Below are 14,206 nucleotides of genomic sequence, written 5' to 3'. Positions count from 1 at the left end.
TCAAGCTTTGGAGAAGAAGAGACTGAGAGAGTCTCCTTTCCCCAAATCTCTTGCATCTGTGCCTGAACTTGATAAAAGAGTCGCCAGAACTCTTGCTCACGCTCTATGGCTGCCTTTCTTTCTGCTTCTCTTTCTGCTTTGCTTTCTGTGTGTCTGCGATCCATTTCTACTTTTCTTTTTGCGTGTCTGCGATCCATTTCTGCTTTTCTTTCTTTGCATTCACGATCAAATTCTGCCATTCTTTCTGCATTTCTTGCTTCGCGTTGTAACTTCCTTTCCATAAACATATGGTCCAAACCCTCCATAGGAGTTAGTGCAAACCTTGACGTAGATGGGGAAGGGGGAGGGTCGGAAAAACCTCCTGGTGGGGAAAAGTCTTCTTCGCCTCTCTCATGCTCATCACCACCAAGCGAAGTAGCCATTCCGCTTCGAGTGATGACCATCCACTGAAGTCTTGGGTTCTTTTGGGTTCTTGTGGTCTCGGTTTCTTAAGTTCACGAGGAACTTGGGTTCTTGTGGTTCTTGAGTTCTTGAGGTTCTTGCAGTGTGACATAAAACGTTTCGAGGTTTCGAGGTTTTTGAAACGTTTCGTTTCGGAGCTCAAAGAAAGCGAAACACAGGTTTCGTTTTATATGTATGTTTGTATAGTTGTACATTGAATATACATACACATTCATCTGTAAAGACATGAAATACCAAAATCTAGATGTGAGACTTGAGTCACGAGTGAACAATGTAAGTCGGCAGCCACCTGCAACAACGTGGAGGTAAAGACAAGGGGGCCGTGCTGACGCGTAAGGTTGAGAGAGAGAGAGAGAGAGAGAGAGAGAGAGAGAGAGAGAGAGAGAGAGACATTATTCGATGTGCTTGAGGTGAAAAAATCTATCGATTTTTTGAGGCAGCCTTTGTGCATAGCTTAAAAAATCCCCGGGGTGGTTTGAGGTTAACTAGTCAAAAGGGGGCAATAAAGAAAAAAAACCTCTTTTCGCACGTTTCGTCGAAACGTTTTGGCTGTTTTGCCCGTTTCGCCGTTTCGGAGGGTTGAAACGGGTTTTTATGTCACTATGGGTTCTTGCGGGTCTTGAGGTTCTTGAGGGTTTTCTTTCGCTTGCAATCTGTGCTTGAGAAGGATCTTCTCTTCACCCAAGTTCCGCTCTCTTCCGCGGGCGCATCCCTTAGCGGCCTTGCGCTTACACCAAGGTTGCTTTTTCCCACCTCACGTCGATTGGCCGGCCGCTAAGTGCACGGTCCGCGCTCAATGAGTGAAAAGAGGCACAAGGGGATGCTGGACAAGCCCTTCTTTCTTGGGATTCCTGTCACTCTTCAAAAACACGATTAGGAATCGACACGCCCAAGCGAACTTGGGTTCGTGCGACCTCAACAAGCAAAAAAAATTCTATGGTTCTTGTGGTTCTTTCCTTGAGTGATACAGAACACTGCCAAAGCTCTGATACCAATGTTAGGTGCAGCGAAATGAATGTTGTTCTTTCTCAAGACGAGTGCTCCATAATGTGCTCAAGGTTCCTTTTTGTTCTTATGAAAGGTAGAGCCTTCCGTTCTTAATGAGAGAGTGCAATGATCATAAACAAAGTGAATGGACACTGTGCGTGCAAGTGTATGAGACTGAGAGATAGATAGAGAAGAGAGATACGACACCAGAGACGTTGTAAAACCCTCCTCCGAAGGCCCCACTCTCGTCGGCGAGAGTAGCCTACTTATGATTGCACAAATTGGTACAAACTGTATGCATGAGATTGATGCAAGTCTAGGATATGTCGGCGATGACGACGGGAATGGCGAAACCGACCTATGGGCTGAAATCTGCAATCTTTTATCTGCTGTCCAAAAACGCTATGGGCTGAAATCTGCGGCAAGTCCAAAACGCTGGTTTTGGGGCTGATTTCTGCCGATCTTTGTCGCTGAAAATCTGCAGGTCTTGGGGCTGAAAACTGATGGTGTTTTATGGCTGAAAATCACCTGCTGTAATGGTCCAAATGTTGGAAACTGGGGCTCCTCTTGCTAGGATCAAAAACGCTAGGCATGGGGGACTGTTGGCGATGGCAAGGATCACAATGCTAGGCTTGAAGTGTGCCGACGGGTTGCTGATGCAAAACGCTAGGGCAGAGCGATGACTACTTGCTGGAGAAAACGCCAATGGTGGATGCTGATGAGGAAAATGCTAGGTGCTGAGTCCTTGCTTGGAGGGGAGACCACCAAGTTCTTGCTTGAGAAGTTGCCTGTTTAGCTTGGCTCCTGTTGCCTCTTCTGCCAATTAGTGCTAGTCTAGGTTTGCTTATATACAAACTTACTCAATTTGCCCTATCTACTTTCCAACAAAAGTCACATAAAAATAATAAGTGAAAAATGTCAAAAATAGGGAAAATAGGCTAAATGCATTGGAAAATTCCCCTGAAGGGCTATGATGGATTCTGATGGGAATGCTTATGATCATGCTGTGTGCAACCAGAGGATATGCATGTATACTAAGTGTCTGGACATGCACGGTTTGCGAACAGACTCACAAAAGTGCTAGATCACTTCCTATTCTAGACTGACTTGATTGAACTGAACCCTGGTCATGCTGTAGCTTGTCCACGGACACATAGGGTTGGATGTGTCACGTGACAGGGTCTCTCTTTGGTAGATTAGCTTAGTAGCATTTGCAAGAGAGCGCCCTCGGACATTGTACCTTGTGAAGCATCGATAGGAAAGAAACTTTGAAAGTAGCATCGATCTTTAGATTAGAGCGAGGCATCTAGAAGTGGAACTCTGCCGCTTCGTGTCGACTCTCCTCTTCTCTCTTCATCTATTCAAGTTCAGTTCAGTTGTTTGCAATTTTCTCACATGTTGTTGTAGATTTCTCGCTTGGGGTGTCGAAGCTTGTTACAGCGTATCAAAGCACATACAATTTTTCTTCTACGAAGGATCTATCCCTTTTCCCGCAGCACACATGGATTCTGGCATTGAGAGAGGAAAGTGTTCCACTCACTGCCTAACTTCAAGAAGATGAAGCAAACCCCCCTCGGAGTGGGGCAATAGAAGAAACTAACGAAGATTTCAACGGGAGCAGACCTCTTTCTTAGGAGTTGGGAGCAGAGCATCGCTCGTTCTCGAGGGGAAGATCTTGACAAGATGGAGTACCGATGTCAATTGTAGGTTGACACTTGTGCCAAAAGGATGATCAAGTACTGCAAGGACCCGACGTACGCAAAGGATGTGAAGAACCAGCCGCTTGACGAGCTTCACACTCGATGGAGAGATGCTGTCTATTCACCTCTCAAGTTTACAATGAAGCAGAAAGCAAAGTAAAGTGTAGAAAAGCAAAAACTATACTTGCAAGAATTCGACCATGCTCTTGAACAGAAGGTCAAACAGATGATGAAGACTACAAAGCATTCTGGGAAGAGGAGCCATGCAAAGGACTATCTTGGCTGCCTAGGTTGGAAACCCAGTGTCGAGGAATTGAGTAAATCCAAGAAACATGCTCGTTTCAAGGATGACTCAAATTCTCTGTCTTCATCCTCGCCTTTTTTCATAAACTGTCGACGTGTCTACTACTAAAGACAAAGGGGGTTAGGACTCTCTAATCCTAACCCTAGAAAGCATGTAGATCTCGGCCGAGGGGCCTAAAACCGAGCAAGAGGAGAAGAAGAAGAAGACCTACCAACTTACTGAAGACCAGCCCGAGTGACCTAATTCCCAAAGAGGCTTAGGATTAAAAATCCTAACCATGTCCAACTTATAGATTCTTGTCGAGATATGAATCGTGTCTTGTTCCTCCATTTCTGGAAGGATCTGGCTAGAAGCTTCTGTTCATATAGTAGGGTCTGAAAAATTTAGAGGAGATAGACACTCATGACCATAAAGACTTTAAGTGCTAAAACCAATGCTTTGATGAGAAGCAATGTGGTAACATAATTCCACCAGTGAAGATATTGAATCCACTTCTTTGGTTCTGTTGCACAATAAGCTCTTAAGATGTCTTTTATGACTTCGTTGACCCGCTTTGTTTGGCCATCGGTTTTAAGGTGATAATCTGTGCTAAATCGTAGCGGTGTCCCGATGGCTTGGAAGAGTGATTTCCAAAAGCTAGAAGTGAACTTTGTTCTCCAAAGTTAGAAGTGAACTATGTGACTCGATCACTAACAATCCTTTTGGTAGGCTATATAGTCAAAAGATTTCCTTCATGACTTTGCGGGGATTGCTCGAGGATTTGTAGGTCTACAAGAATGAGATGAGCAACTTTTGTGAGCATATCTACCACTACTAGGATGGAATCATACCCTCCTTGGATGGTGGGATTTCTCGTGACAAAATCCATGATGATAAATTCCCATCTTTCATATATCTCTTGTGTATGGACCTATGGTCGATTTTATGAAATGCAAGGGTTGTGTAGTAAGAAAAGTTTGTCGTGCTCTCTACAGTGGATGTTCCTCAGTGCAGTAAGCAAGAATCCTTACTTCAACCGAAAGAAAATATCAAACAAACATGGAATAACAACTCAAAGCACAACAACAACAGCACACTCAACTCCAAGACGAGGACTCTAGGGTACAATGGGAGTGTAATGGCTCCAATGTGCAATGAGGGTGCAATTGTGCGGTGCTGGACTCAAGATCCAAACTCAAGACTCAAGACGCTCGACTATACAAAGTGGATGATGATGATGATGATAGCCTACTACACTGGAACCAACCACACCGATGTACAACCATAAAGAGCCACCAACGGCTAGCAAAATATCCCAATCCAACTAAGCCTATCTCCAATTTGAGGTGGTGGTGATCTGGTCACGGTGTCCACTAGAGCACCATCCGTATCACTTGCCATGTGTTATTGCCTAGGCGAGAGTTCGTCTAGTGTGAACTCCAGCCCAACTAAGACGAACTGAAACCAAGTGCCTGTCCTGTGTCCGTGACAATGCAACTCTGCTACAGGTTGCCCGCCACATGACCACTGTGGAACTAGAGAGAACACTGATACTAGCAGGAAAATCTGATTGAAGAAGTTGAAGTGTGCGAAAGATATTGAGTTTCCAGACGAATGATCAAATGTAAATATTTGCAGAAGGTGATGAAGAAGTATGGGCAGCCCTGCCACAATGAGATAGGTTGTGCAGAAAACAAGAAACTGAGAAAGGCCCAAGCTTGAACAAAATCTTAGGAAGCTAGTGTAAATGCAACCGAAGGATGAGAAGGGCGCTCGACGCTTGACCACTATCACGAATTGTCTGCAAAGACGAGAAATGCACAATTTATCCAAAATGTAAATAGGGAGCTAGGGGGTGTAGGGGGGGGAGAGAGAGAGAGAGAGAGAGAGAGAGAGAGAGAGAGAGAGAGAGAGAGAGAGAGAGAGAGAGAGAGAGAGAGAGAGAGAATGGGGGTGGGTAGGGGCTAGGGGAGGTGGTGAGGGGCGAGAGGGGAAGGGAAGGGGTGGGTAGGAGAGAGGGTGGTGAGGGGCGAGAGGGGAGGGTAGTGAGGGGGGAAGGGTGGTGGGCAGGGGCGAGAAGGGGGTGGGTAGAGGAGATGGAACACTTGCTGCTGGCGCAGGTGGCTCATTGGGCTCAGTTACTATAGAAACATTGGAAGAGGGTGTATCCTTGGTCAACGATTGAATAGAGACTCCATAACAAGGCATAGGCTAGCTTCCAATCACTCCAACAGGTCTTCTTCTGACCCATGAGGTGGAGTAGGCTGCTCTAGTTCAGGGTTCGATTCCATTGACAAGGAACTATGTTGCACCACTGGATCCATGCCTCCTTCAAGTCGAATGTGTTTCATTGGGGAGCCAGGAGTATGTATCCACATTGCACTATTTCCCCAATCATGTAGTGCTTTAGTGTGCGGCAACCACGGTCTACCGATGAGCAAAGGAAATCCTCCCTCAACCCGGGGAAGACGAACAACAACAAAATCCAAGCTAAAGGTGAAGTCTTGTACGTGCAGCAAGGTTGCATCCGTACAGTACAGCCGTAGAGTACGGTTCTGTCCGGATAGGATCCGTACATGTTTAAAAATAAAAATAAAAAAATAAAAATAAATTTTGGGCTGCTCCGATTAGGCCTCTCTTTTTGAAAAACGCCTTGTTGCGGCTGAGAGCAACTGGTTTTAGCAGAGATACAAGTATAGTGCAGTGTGTGCTCCTCTCTTGCAGGTGCCAGCTTTGAGTTCAATGTGCGGTTTGTAGTACTTACTACCTATTAGAGTTAGGACTTCAGACTTCAGTCTTGGATTATCATGATTCATTGTGTATTTTTTTTGATGCTCTTAGTTTTATGTGACCATGACAACAACATTTGAGACTATTTGGTTAGCTAAGCTTAGCTTTGTATTTTCATTGTTTGGTTAGAGTCGTGGACTCTAGTTTTTGGGATTTGCAATGGTCTATTGTTGATTTGCTAGTCTTTATTAGAAGTCTTGGTGAATGCATATATAAATGTCGGAAGTAGTCTCAGTTTTAGGCTTTGTGAAAAAAAGTACGAATTTTTACGTACCTAAAAACTTAATCCATTTTGTACTACGTACCTTATGAACCGAATTTGTACCGAACACTACGTACCTAACTACGTTGACTTGTAGAGACACCTTGTCCACTATGCCCAATGGGTAGACTATCCTCTGGTCGGCCAATGTAATTGTGAAGCGAGCAGGTCGTGCAGGTTGCATACCTAAAGCCAACATATTGAACTTAGGCATCAGATTGATGCGAGATCCACCATCCACTATCACTCCTAAGAATTGCCGCCCCAAGATGGACATGGTGAGATGAGGGCTTCTATAATTAATGAGGGGAGCAGCGGGATAGGATATTATACAGGACTCTGATGGTTGCATTGGGAGGTGCCTGCCACTATTACCCGCTCCGAGGTAAAGCGATTGAATAACTGCAAGGGTGTCATTGCGAAAACTTGCATCTAGCCGCAACATGTCATAGTGCGACACGGTGTTCTTCAAGATTGTCTCTGTCGTAAGCTTTTCTTTTTCTATTAGTGGTTTCTCTGGTACCTTGATCTGTTGTAGGTCGACTATTGCTTCCAAGAAAGCTTCATCAATATTGGAGAGCAGAGATGAGGATCCTCGCTTGGCATTATGGGAGGGCTTGTCGACAATTGGAAGCGGGGTATGCACTGGTGGGATAGTGGGAGGAAGAGTGGAACTCGTTGGAAGAGTGAGACCCAAGGATGTGCGCCGGGGCTGAGGGAGGACAAATGTGGGCTTCTCTACCTGTCTGAACTTGTCATTAGGGGCAGGGGCCACCTCAGGAGTAGAAGGTGACGGTTGGGGGATGGTACTAACTGCTATCAAATTGATTTTGGGGAAAGTGAATTTAGGTTGACTTGAAGGAGTAGATGCATGTTGTTTTGGGTAGTCCTTACTACAGTGATTGTGAGTCTAAGGGCAATGTTGGCAAGGCATCTATAGCACAAAATGGGTTGATTAAATGGGCGAGTCGAAAATGAGGCGGTCTTGCATGGAGGTGGAGGTGGAGGTGTAGAAGCTTTGAGGGGCCGAGAAAGCATTTGCATGATAAAAGCTTGGAGATGGAAAAGTGCTCAGCATACCTTGCATAGGAGGGGTTGTCAATAAAGTTGGCGTGTGGTTTGGATCGCCATAGGGGGAACATGTTGGATGCAGGTACTAACCCTTGTTGGAGAGTAGGACCAAGATTTTGTTGTATTTTCCACAATCCCTTTAGGTAGTAGCAATCCTTGTCCTCATGTCCGGACTTTTCACAGAAGTGGCAATAAGCCCGAATGGGGCATTCATGTGGAGGGTGTCCTGGAGAGCGGCATGAGCGACACTAGACCACAGCCTTATACTCGTGCTTAGTCTTGAGCTCTTCTAGCTCGCGCTTGATCTGGTCCAAAGCCTCTTGATGTGGAGGCTTCTCCTGTCGAAGAGGGAAGGATCTCTCCTCCTGAAGAGAACTTGTAACATTAGTGCTTCTAGTTTCACACGTAAAGAAGTCAAGGGGTCAGACGGACTTTCCAAGAGTACAGAGGAAGTCTCTACGTGAGGGGAGTTGTTGAACAACTTTCTTGCCCCCTCTATCCGAGTAGCAACAACAACAAACTCCTCTAGAGTCGCTTCAGGTCGGAGACTCTCTTAGAGTTTTTGCTGAACCTTCTCTACCCACTTCTTGACCATAAAGTCGCCTGGTTGCTGGGAAAGCTTGGCAACCAGAGACTTTGTTCTAGTCACGAGTTCTGCAAAAGTCTGATTTGGTTGGAGCATCAGGTTTCCCAACTCATCCAAAATTTTCTCTTGGAAGTTCTTGGTCTGAAAGCTTCACAAAACTGCTGTCTTAGTGCTGCCCAAGTAGTGAAGTGATTCTCGACAAATTGACTGTACCATTTATCTGCTAAGCCATCCAAGGTTGATGGGAAGAGCATTAGGTAGGCGTCTTTTTTGTTGAGGTCACGACCCCTGTAGAGGGATACAAATCTCCTAGCATGGTCGTTTGCATCCTTAGCGAAGAGTCCTCTGAAAGTGGGAAACTTTATGTTAACATTAGCCAGGACGCTTGTGAGCTCCTTCATCACATAAAAAGCATTGTGAATCTTCCGAGTATGAGGTAACTTCAGTGTGAAGGATACATCATTTATCTTCTCTTAAATCTGGAAGGGGCCATAATATCGCATACTTAACTTTGGAAAAAGCTACTCCTTTCCCTTTCGTTTTCTTAGGCGTGCCTTCTCACGAGGGTCCTCTCTGCTCAGTGCTCTCACGCAAAACTGAGGGCAAGAGAGACCCTAGTTACAATTTATAGGCTTTGGGCCTTTTTATAAGCAATACATGAAAAGCTTTAGGTCTCAAAAGCATATTGTCCAAGAGCTAGCGCTCAAAAGTTGCCAGTGCAAATCGCTTCCGTACAGCCTGCCACGTTAGCCACCCAACACGTTTTTCAGTCTGTCGCACAGCTTGCCATGTCACCAGTCCCATGCGATTTCTCTTCTCTCCTGTTTTTTTAATCTATGTGTCCCCTCGGCCCCATTGGACGGAACCCCATAAGTTGGGAACAACTTATATAATAGTCATTTTATCCATCTTGACATGCCACGTCATCATTTTGTGACACTGGACTAGACTAGTCGAGACCGATAAACTAGCTAGCTCCTTGACTTGACTCTCAATAAAGTGAGACTTCAGTTGAGGTCCCATTCGGCGTGCCAAAAATGAGAGCACCTGTAGTAAGAAAAGTGTGTCGTCAGCGGGTGCTTCTCAATGCAGTAAGCAAGAAACCTCACTCCACCAGTAAAAAAACATCACACAAGCACGGAACAACAACTCAAAGCACAACAACACACTAAGAACTTAGTGGATCTCAACAAACTCATAGAAACATATAGACTTTGGCTGGCAGTGCACTCAGCTCCAAGCCCAAGACTCTAGGGTACAATGGGGGTGTTACGGCTCCAATTTGCAGGGAGGGTGCAAATGTGCGGTGCGGGACTCAAGACTCCGGACTCAGGACTCAGGACTCAAAAGACTCTCGACCATACAGACTGGATGATGATGATGATGATGATGATAGCCTACTACCACACATATGTACAACCATAAACCACCATCCATATCACTTACCACGTGTCATTGCTGAGGCGAGTGTCACAAATTGCTAACGTGCCAAGTCACTGAAGAGCAGAGCCAACCTTCAGATCACCGCGGAGGGACCTAAACCCTAAGAAGAAGAAGCAACAACAGAAGAAGAAGTCCTACTAACTCATGGGACCCCGTCTGATGGGGCCCAAGTAACGTAAAGGAATTAAAAATAAAGTTGGACACACACACATACACTATGGTACTATATGTATTCTGATTACAATTTCTCTCCCCCCGCCGTCCCCCCCCCCCCTGGGCATTGATCTTGCTCAGAAAATTGATGGGACACTTTTTACTGCTTAATAAAATGCCATATAATGGGACACTTTTTATTGCTTAATAAAATGCCATATAATGGGACCCAGCCCTTGAATAATAAAATGTGTAAGTCTCTTCTGGAATGTCGAGCGTGAGTAACTCTTTGTTCTCATTACGCTGAGAAGGCGGCCTCTTCTTCTCTTTGGCTATGGATCTCCCCTCGCAAGGGTATTTGCGTGCCGTTTGATGATTTCACACAATGGAGGGCGGCTTGGCTCACTCATTACTCAAGCTCAGAAGACGTGCAGTTCACCCTATTTAAACAAGGTGAGGGCGCACCTTGCCCCTCACTTAGCCCGTGATTTGTTTTGTTGTGTGTGGTTACTGCCTGCTTCACGGATTGAGCTATGGAGCTCACTACTCAAACATCTCAGGTTTTTTCTCTGGCCTTTACTTGCCTTGCTGCCGGTTCTAAGCAGTTAGCAGTACCCTGCCTTTTCGTTGATTAGCACAGTAAGGAATTGGGTCTTTAAGAAGCATTGTGGGGTGTTTTTTTTATGCTTGCAGTCGTGACTAGTTTTTTTCGACAGTCGTTACACTATGGCTCTTGTACACTATGCTTATTGCTTTTGAACATTAAGGGTATGATGGTACTTAGCATGGGATTTGGTTGCTAAAACTAGTTGATATCCACTGGTTGATTACATTCGAGGGGTTTCTTCCTACTGGTTTTCTGGAAGGAGACTGTGCGCAACATAGGCATTTCTCTATTTTTTGGCTTTTTTCAAGCCGCTACAAGTTTTTTCGACTACTGTCTTAATTGGTTTTTCGGCATTAAACTGGTTTTTTTCAATTAAAAGAAGTTATTCTTAGCCTTTGTAGCATTCAAATCATTGGGTACCTAGTGCGTACTCACAATACGGGAAAAGGTGACATCGTTCACACTTGACAACATGGCTGGGCATAACCCTCCGGTTTTTTAGGGGGGCTGCTAATGGTGGTTGATATAATAAGATCATTGTTTTGCTCTTTCTGAAGGTAAGGATATGGCAGTTTCTTTGGGCTTGGCATGGAAAGAAACCGAACAATGTCTCTATATAAGTTGTCTCGTTTAAAGATGGATTCCTACTACTATTCTAGCCGTTGGTAGTATTGAATGGCATGTTATCTACCGCTTTTTGTCACTTGGAAAAACCTGTTGTATGGAGGTAATGTTAAACTGTTGCATTTTTCGGACTTATGTACTAGGTTATGTAGCTTTCATGGGTTGGAACATGATCCGTGACATACTTTGAACGACCTGATCATTATGGCATTTGCATTCATAATTTCTTTGTTTTGGACGGGCTAGGTCTCTACCTTTTGGCTAGCTATTAGTGGATGACTAATAACATTAAATTACATTGGACTCCATTTGAAAACAATATTACATCATTAGTTCTAGAATTAGAAGGAAATTTCTTTGATTTAATTACCAATAGAATCTCACTATTATAACACAAAAAAACTCATGTAGTTTGGGTTCTTGGGAGATTGTACCACTCTGATTAGAAGAGGGAATCTGCCACTTAGATTGGAAGTAATTATTAAGACTATAAACATAAAAGTTTTACTAATAACCTAGCTTGCTTAAAGTAAAATAGTTCTTTAAGATGGACATGGATAACAACTGGTATGGTCCATTGATACCTGTAAAACACATCCAAGGCTAACTGAATTGTTGTCTTGTTTGGATAGATGCAGGTAAGGACTCTATCTTATCTTGGAAGGTTTCTTTACTCTGGCAAGCTACCCTACTTTGGATGGAACACTCACTGATGACTTGGGAAGTTCTTTTATTTTGTAGAATCTACATACTGAAAGGGGATCTCTTTCCTACAAACATTGTACTTAAATAATTCTAATACTGAGTTGTTTTTGTACATATCTATTCCTTGATTTCATTGCCGGCTGTCTTTTGAATGTAAAATTCAATTATGTCCTATTAATTAAGATTTAACAGCTACACACACACACACACACATAGAAAAGACAACGTAGAAACTAATGACGTGGCAACTGTACGAATAGCCTTGAAATTTTGTTGACATGCTGACGTGGCAGCTTGTACAGATTTCCGCGATTTGCGTTGCTGACGTGGCAGTTGTACGGATTTTTGTAAATCACGCTTGCAGCTTTTCGGCATTGCTTTTGGACCAGATGCTTTTGAGTTTGAAGGCTTTTCATGTAAACTGCTTTTGGGCCTAGGGCCTTTATATATGAGGCCATGGGCTCATTCTCTAGCATGCTTCCTTGAGAAGGTGTCGAGTGTGGATAGTGGTATTAGGATTCAGAGCATCAGGTGTGTGCTTTTCTGAAAGCATACCGGTCCTACAAAAGGACAGACAAAGCAAACCCGAGACTATTGGAATTTTATCTTCAGGGCCCGACCCCGAACTTTTTAGCCACTCCACACATCCTTCATCGCGCATCGGGCGTGCTCTCGTCTTCATCGCTCTGTCTTACATGGCATAAGCCATAAAGAACCCAAGACATGACATTCATGGATTCAAGAGAATATTTGTAGTTTCTTCTCGACGAGCGTCATGACATTCTTTCGCGGCATCCTCTGCAGAATCTTTCGATGGTGCAAAGTTTTCAAGAATTTTTGAATTAAATGTTATCCGCTTTGATGCCTTAGGTGGTACCTCCTTCTTCGGCTCCAGAAAGTACGAGGACTTCCAACCGGCAACCTTCATAGTCGTTTGTTCCAATCGGTAGAGTCTTTAGGAATATCGTGCGACCATCTGACCTTGATCCAGTGCAATGGCCTTTGCCACCGCCGTTGCCCCCACCTGCCCCACCACCACCGCCACGAGGCTACAATGGTTGGAGCCCATATGGATACCCTTATTAGCCGTACCTGGGATACACGGCTAACCAACCCAAAAATTTCAAAGATGACGGCACGACAGTCAAATTTTTCACTTTTTCTAGGGTGAACGATCGGAAGAAAGCATTGCAGTTCCTACAGGAATTCGACAACATCTATGCGTTGGGGACCTATAGAAGAATCCAAGATTTCTCGAGCAGCGGGATTTCTTAAAGATAATGCTATGCAATGGTGGAGTTCAATCGCGACACAACCGCATGCTCCAAGCACCTTGCACCCTTTCAAGACAGTTTTTGCACATAGTTACATGACTTCTATGTTTGAAGTCCGGATTTTGGTAGAGTGGGGCAACTTGAAAATGCTTGCCACCGAAACCATGGACGACTGTCACCAAAGGTTTCTCGACATGTACCTTGGAGGCCCAATGCGAGCAACACACCATTGGACTACCATCACCATTGCAAGAATATTGTCTATCCAAGCAAATCTCCACCATGCAAGAACTTATGGACCATGTTGCGATCGGCTACAAACTGATGAAGTGAAAGCTAGAGTTTACCACAGAAGAATCTCCGGCCACTAGCCACAACTCTCAGCAACAACGAACAAACTCTCAAGAGTCTCATGAAAATCAATCGCAAAGGCTTTGTTTGACACCTCAACAACGAGACACCTTACTACAAAAAGGCCGATACTTTAGATGCTTTCAAACAAGGCATAACCATTGTAGTTGTCCCGATCTCACTGATAGACCAGCAGGACCGATGCCCGCATCAACGGTCGACAGAACCCCAGCGCCACCTCCAGCTAAGAGAGCTAGACCTGCTATTGGGCTAGTCCCTGATATCTATGACATACGCCTTAAGAGTACAAATGAATTGTGCAGAGCATATGGCAAAGTCAATGGCTTCAAAGCCCTTATTTTCTTTGATCCCGGAGCTACATAGAACTTCATACATCCAGAATTCTTGAAGCAGATGCACTTTGATTATGATGCAGAGGGTGGTTCGGAACCGAACCATCACTGTGATGCAGAAGGGCAAGCCAGTCGTCCTCAAAGTTTGGTTGTCCGAACAAAACCTTGAATGAACTCTCTACTTGTTTGTTTATTAATAGGTAGATACTTTTGAATACTCCTTGAGAAAGTATTGTTTGAAAATTTGTTTGAAATGGATGGTATCTGTTTTGAACTTGTCTTCTTGTCTTCTTGCCGATTTGAAATGTTTGACTTTGGTTTTGATACTTGTTTCATTGATTGGTGATTTTACTCCCGTGTATAGTAGTGAGAAATGCTGTTTTGGTATTGTTTGAACCTCCGGAACGACGCAGACGGGATGTCTGGGGAGCACTTCGTTGTATGCTAGAAAACCTCCGAACGACGCAGGCGGGATGTCTGGGGAGCGTTTGGTTGCATGCTTGAAAAATATTGTTGTTGTTACTCTCGGCCCGGAGTTGGATGGTTATACGGGAG

At 44.4% G+C, this 14,206-nt stretch overlaps 1 protein-coding gene across 3 annotated transcripts in view; it reads left to right on the top strand.

Moving 5' to 3' along the window:
- LOC147453684 (ubiquitin-like-specific protease 1C) overlaps positions 1 to 14,206 on the top strand; it is an 85,147-nt gene that overhangs the window by 56,879 nt on the left and 14,062 nt on the right. The gene's annotated exons all lie outside the window — the stretch shown is intronic.

This window comes from Adiantum capillus-veneris, chromosome 7 (assembly GCF_014529385.1).
Source record: "Adiantum capillus-veneris isolate H3 chromosome 7, ASM1452938v2, whole genome shotgun sequence".
In the NCBI taxonomy this organism is placed as follows: Eukaryota; Viridiplantae; Streptophyta; class Polypodiopsida; order Polypodiales; family Pteridaceae; genus Adiantum; species Adiantum capillus-veneris.
Note: the sequence above shows the minus strand (reverse complement) of the source record. Positions and strands in the feature narration are given on the sequence as shown.